Genomic DNA, 6657 nt, shown 5'->3' with positions numbered 1-6657 from the left:
TTTCTTAGATGCCTATAACTCATCCCTAGCCCTGCCTGTGAAGGGAGCTTTTCCCACTCAATCCCAGGCCTGAAATATCCTTTCAAAGGCAGCAGACTGGAGACAGATATGTAGGTGTTTTAGATAAGGTAGGAAATGCATTAAGGGATTTTTCCATTTTAAAGTTGGGTTTGGGTTTTTTCCCTTTCTTTCCCAGAGGCTTGAAAAGAGAGAAGGACACTGAAAAGGGATGAGAAGAGGTAGAGGTACAACATTAAGGACGATGGCTTAGGTTTGTGGTCAATTCACAGCTCATAAAGGGAGGGAAAGAGTATTTAGTGAGTCAGAGTCTGTGGAAGGGCAAAAGGCAGTAGAGAACAGGGTAGTGTTCAGGAAGGATACTACTGAGATATTGGTCCAAAGAGATAGGAACCAAATCATCCAAGAACATTGATCTCTTCATATCCATAATTACAAGGAACTCGATTGAGCCTGAATGTGTGAGAAAACATTGCCTCCAGAAATGATGGATTTCAGCATATGGAGTCCTTGAAGCCAAAGTGAAAGCGTTCAATTAAAACTTCCAACCCCCAACCTCAGAACGATTCGTTTATTAAAGCTGAGAACTGGCCAACAGAGACTCTTTAAAAAAGACAACAGCGTGTTATCCGATCGTGTGAAAGTGAAAGTCATTTTAAACAGTGTGTCTGTTAAGGCCTCGGTATGCCGGTATGTGCGTGGCATTCCCAGACCTTTTTCTACTCCATGCTCTCTGTTTTATAAGAGCTTACTCTCTGCCATGGCGTTTACTTTAAAACGTTATAATTACACGGCCCCCGTTTTTCCAAGGCTGATTGTTTACTTTTGCCAGCTTAACATGCACAGGGCCCGCTCGACACACAGTCACACAGCCTCCCTTCTCCACGTTGTATTAGCGGTGGTGTTTGTGTGCTCGGGTTACAGCGAGATTAGCCCGCTGGCATTCCCTTTGGTGCCGCGCTGTAGCGCTCTTTCACCCAAAGGGCTCGGCCACTCTTTTCCCTAGCAGGAAATCCCGCCTCCCCTTTGAAACTATCCTGTATTTTCTTTAGTAAACCTTCCTGCTAGAAACAGGAGCAGTGAACTTATACAAAATATTATTTTATTGAATTCACAAACAGAAATTACTTTTGAATCATAAATTCCATGTTTCTTAACACTGTACTGACATTCACATTATCTGCCTTGTTATATTGTATATAGATAACCCCTGAGTTATTTTCTCCATATTGTGAGTGAAAGAAAAATAATTTTCTTATGGCATCCCCTCAAAAGGATCTTTGGATATGTTTGGCTGGGGAATGTTTGGATTCATCTGATTTGAAGGATGAAAGGCTATTAAATCCTTGCGTCAATCTAAGTAACATAATAAAAAATCCCCATCAAAATCCGTCAGTTTCAGATAGCATGGACCGTGTCTCAATCCACTGCATCCGCCTATGTCGGCCTTCCGCATCTGCAGTGGAAGGTGGCCGAGCTACAGCAGTGTTTGTCAGAGCATGAGACATCCCAGAAATCGGTCTTCTCACGAACACATCTGCAGGGTCCAAACAGTTTGAGCACTATACGGAAAGATTAGATTCTCACAAATACGATGGTGTTCTCCGTTTTTATCTACGACCCCCACAAGCCCCACGACACCTGTCTGAAGTCGGTACCGCCGATGTGCCAACTTCTGTCTGTAGCGTCCAAACCGTTTTGTCTATAAACTAATATGACCCCCTATGCAAAGGGGATATTCTCATGAACAAGATGGTGATCTCCGTTTTGGTCTACAACCCCCAAAAGTTCACAGGAAAGGGGTTAAATACATGTCCAAAAAACAATATATTTCCTGAGCTTTCTCGTATATATTCGCCCACCCCTCCAAAGGCTTAGAATTTTAGAGATGGATTATGTCAAATGCAATTAAACATATTTGCAATTGCACCAACATCACACTTGAGCATCCAGCACCATTAACATGTGCAAGCTACAAGGTCATTAGAAATTGTTACTAGCTGTTTCAATTATAACTAAATCTAAACTAATAATGAGTCACCAAAAAAGTATAATTACAAGGGAAGGTAAGTGTGTTGGTACAGGCAAAACAGAGACTTATTGTAAAGTGTTACCATTAGGTCATACACTTTACATTCCATGGGCACTGTCACAGGGTCACTGTATTGTATTGCCTACTTACGAGCTAGTACTGTTTAACAATGTCCATTAAATTGGTTATTATGATGTAACTGGTAACTGGCAATAATTAATCGGTAATTATAGCCTTTCTACTGGTAGTTGCTCGAGTAGCCTCTTCTGGCCTATATTTAATGTTGAGTCTGACCATACGTTGTTGTTGATAAAGCCCAATGTAATTTCAATTTTTAAAAAAAGTATTTACTAAGGAATGTTATTTGTATGAAGTCAGTTATGTTATAGCCTATCCACTATAGGAGACGTGTTTATATTTTTAAGCTAAGCTGTCTATATTATAATATCTCGCTATATAGCAACCCAATATGTAGGGTTGCAGGTAGCCTAGTGGTTAAGAGTGTTTGTTTGGCCAGTAACCGAAAGGTTGCTGTTTTGAATCCCTGAACTGACTTGGTGAAAAATCTGTCAAAGTATCTTCGAGCAGTTCACTTAACCTTAATTGCTCCGATAAGTCGCCCTGGATGGGAGTATCTACTAAATTACATTTATTTTATACATTTTAGCGAGAAGGTGTGTGTGCTATTACAAAGGTCAACCATTTAAGGTAAAAATAAGTACAAATCTACATAAACAATGTTAGGAGAAATATGCGACTTGAATTGAACATACAGTTACACACTTGCAACCAAATGTGCATACATTTTTTCACACTTGTGGATCAAGTTCTGTTTCCTGCATGGGTGTTGATTTATATTGTCTGCTGAGTACAATTTGACACAAAATCAGGACAAGCTGTAAATTGCACAATGACTCTCAACATTGCAACATCGCATACAATAACTAAAGATTGAGAAAATATGTATCAAAAAAATTGTAAGCAAAAGCAGACTTGTGAATTCACTGAAATAAAAGATGATCATGTCACCCGTTCCCTCCTAGAGGCTTAATAATTTTGAGAAAATTACAGGCAAGGGCTGTCTTCAAGAGAGGGTTCTCTACCAGTCACTGACTAGCACCCACAGAAGAGCAGAACACGTGCATTCTGAAAGGGAACACAGGAAAAAAGAGCAAAAGAGCAAAAGAGGGGAAAAGTTGTTCAAAACAGTCTGGCAATGAGTTAGGCAGGAGGAAGGAGATTCTTCAAATCAAATCAGATGCTGATTGGATAGCTATCAGAAGCGTAACTTGTGATAGGACACATGCCTTGTCAGAGATTCCCTCTGGTGAGTATGAAGACCGTTAGGATGAGTAGGAAGATATAGACAGCAGCGGCAATTAAAATAAAGTTCAAGTTGTAAACCCGTCCATGTGCAGATCTTCTCTCAACTCCAGCTCTTCTAACCAGAACAACTCATTCAACTTCTCCAAGGTAAAAAAGGATTTCCTATTTCTCTGCATGCAGCAGTTCACTTTGCCATTATCTGTACCCTGGTGTATTTATTTTTACCGTAGACCAGTGGAGAGTTTTGTACAGCCTAGGCAGAGATTAAGGCAAATTCTGATAAGGACTCAGAGTTGACTCTCAGCATTAAGGGGGATTAATGTTTAGCTCTGTGTGGCAGGGGCCTTCTCAGCAACGGTGTTGACGCAGTGTTGCAGACCCTGCATTAATCCAGAATTAGTATAAAAGATCAGATGTGGCCACCTAGGCGAACCTTCTCAGAGCTTAAGCCAGTAATCAAAACTCACTTTGGGACAATGAGGCACTGGGAAGGTCAATGAGAGCCCTGTTTTGAAGGAGAGAGAGGGGGTATTGAGGAGGAAGAATTGCGCTGGGCTGGAGTAGCGGTGGTGGTGGGGGGGATGAGGGTATGACAAAGGCCTCTTGAAATAATGGAGGGGTAGGTGCCATCCATAGTGGTTTGAATCCTCCTCTGGAAGTGTTGATGAAGGTTCTGGTTACCACAGTGCTGAACGGTGGTTGGAGGTGTCCATTAAACACCGTTGTTTAATGTCATCAAGAGAGTCCTGAAGAGGGCATAACAACACCTTTTCCCCCTCAGGAGACTGAAAAGATTTGGCATGGGTCCCCAGATCCTCAAAAAGTTATACAGCTACACCATCGAGTGCATCCTGAACGGTTGCATCACTGCCTGGTATGGCAACTGCTCGGAATCTGACCGTAAGGCGCTACAGAGGGCATTCTGCCCAGTACATCACTGGGGCCAAGCTTCCTGCCATCCAGGACCTATATTCTAGGTGGTGTCAGAGGAAAGCCCAAAAAATTGTCAAAGACTCCAGTCAACCAAGTCATAGACTGTTCTTTCTGCTACCGCATGGCTAGCGGTACCGGAGCGCCAAGTCTAGGACCAAAATGTACCTTAACAGCTTCTACCCTCAAGCCATAAGACTGCAGAACAATTAATCAAATGGCCACCGGGACCATTTACATTGACACTGGAGATTTATGTACACTGCAGGACCGTCTTTAAATGCTAGCTTTTACAGAAAAATAAAAATGTAAACAGTTGGAACAAGCTGGTATAAAATCAGCAATACACGTTGCCCTGTCAAACTGCTTCAGGCTAGTCAGGCAGAAGTTCTGACACCGCTCTATTTAATTGGGACATGAAATGGAGGAAATGTAGACACTTACAGTTGAAGTCAGAAGTTTACATACACCTAGGTTGGAGTCATTAAAACTCATTTTTCAACCACTACACAAATTTCATGTTAACAAACTATAGTTTTGGCAAATCGGTTAGGACATCTACTTTGTGCATGACACAAGTAATTTTTCCAACAATTGTTTACAGACAGATTATTTATGTCATGGCTTTAGAAGCTTCTGATAGGCTAATTGACATCATTTGAGTCAATTGGAAGTGCAACTGTGGATGTTTTTCAAGGCCTACCTTCAAACTCAGTGCCTCTTTGCTTGACGTCATGGGAAAATGAAAAGAAATCAGCCATGACCTCAGAAAAGAAATTGTAGACCTCCACAAGTCTGGTTTATCCTTGGGAGCAATTTCCAAACGCCTGAAGGTACCACATTCATCTGTACAAACAATAGTACACAAGTATAAACACCATAGGACCACGCAGCCATTATATCGCTCAGGAAGGAGACGCATTCTGTCTCCTAGAGATGAACGTACTTTGGTGCGAATAGTCAATCAATCCCAGAACAACAGCAAAGGACCTAGTGAAATGCTGGAGGAAACAGGTACAAAAGTATATCCACAATAAAACGAGTCCTATGTAGACATAACCTGAAAGGCCGCTCAGCAAGAAGAAGCCTCTGCCCTAAAACCACCATGAAAAAAGCCAGACTATGGTTTGCAACTGCATATGGGGACAAAGATCGTACTTTTTGGAGAAATGTCCTCTGGTCTGATGAAACAAAAATAGAACTGTTTGGCCATAATGACCATTGTTATGTTTGGAGGAAAAAGGGGGAGGCTTGCAAGCCGAAGAACACCATCCCAACCGGGAAGCACAGGGGTGGCAGCATCATGTTGTGGGGGTGCTTTGATGCAAGAGGGACTGGTGCACTTCACAAAATAGATGGCATCATGAGGAAGCAAAATTATGTTTATATATTGAAGCAACATCTCAAGACATCAGTCAGGAAGTTAAATCTTGGTTGCAAATGGGTCTTCCAAATTGGACAATGATCCCAAGCATACTTCCAACGTTGTGGCAAAATTTGACAAAATTCACCCAACTTATTGTGGGAAGCTTGAAGAAGGTTTTCCAAAATGTTTGACCCAAGTTAAACAATTTAAAGGCAATGCTACCAAATACTAATTGAGTGTATGTAAACTTCTGACCCACTGGGAATGTGATGAAAGAAATACAAGCTGAAATAAATCATTCTCTCTACTATAATTCTGACATTTCACATTCTTAAAATAAAGTGGTGATCCTAACTGACCTAAGACAGGGAATTTTTACTAGGATTAAATGTCAGGAATTGTGAAAAACTTAGTTTAAATGTATTTAGCTGAGGTTTATGTAAACTTCCGACTTCAACTGTAAACCACAAGCTGTATGTGATGAACACTTACACATTTCCCCAAAAACAACTTCTCATTTGGAAAACAGCCTGTGGCATCAATATGAGTCAGAAACATTTATTCAACTGTCAGAATTGACTACAAAGTGTAAATAGGATAATTTTGGTCATAAAGTCAGTCTTGTCCAAAACAGAGTTTTGTGAGACTTGTGGTCATGACTGCATCACAACATAAATTAAGGTTGGTTTTATTTCAATCCTGGCGACATCCCCACAGCTGGAAGCACACAAGTAATCATCAATTCGGAGTGCAGCTGCACACGACCCAATCATAATGCCCATGGTAAATGTGGGTTGACTTTGGATATCCCAACTGGGCTAGTTAGGGAGCGTCGGTATATTACACAATGTAGCAATATGTAAAAATTCCAATAGCTCCAAATTTCATTGATTCAAAAACCTGAAACCAATTATAATTATAGGAATTCATAAACACGTTTTTAAAGGTTTTAATTAGAAAACTGAAAGGTGTGCAACATGAAAAT

Source organism: Salmo salar, chromosome 09 (genome assembly GCF_965601325.2).
Source record: "Salmo salar chromosome 09, fSalSal1, whole genome shotgun sequence".
NCBI classification, from domain to species: Eukaryota; Metazoa; Chordata; class Actinopteri; order Salmoniformes; family Salmonidae; genus Salmo; species Salmo salar.
The sequence above is the reverse complement of the archived record's forward strand: the minus strand, read 5'-3'. Positions refer to the sequence as shown.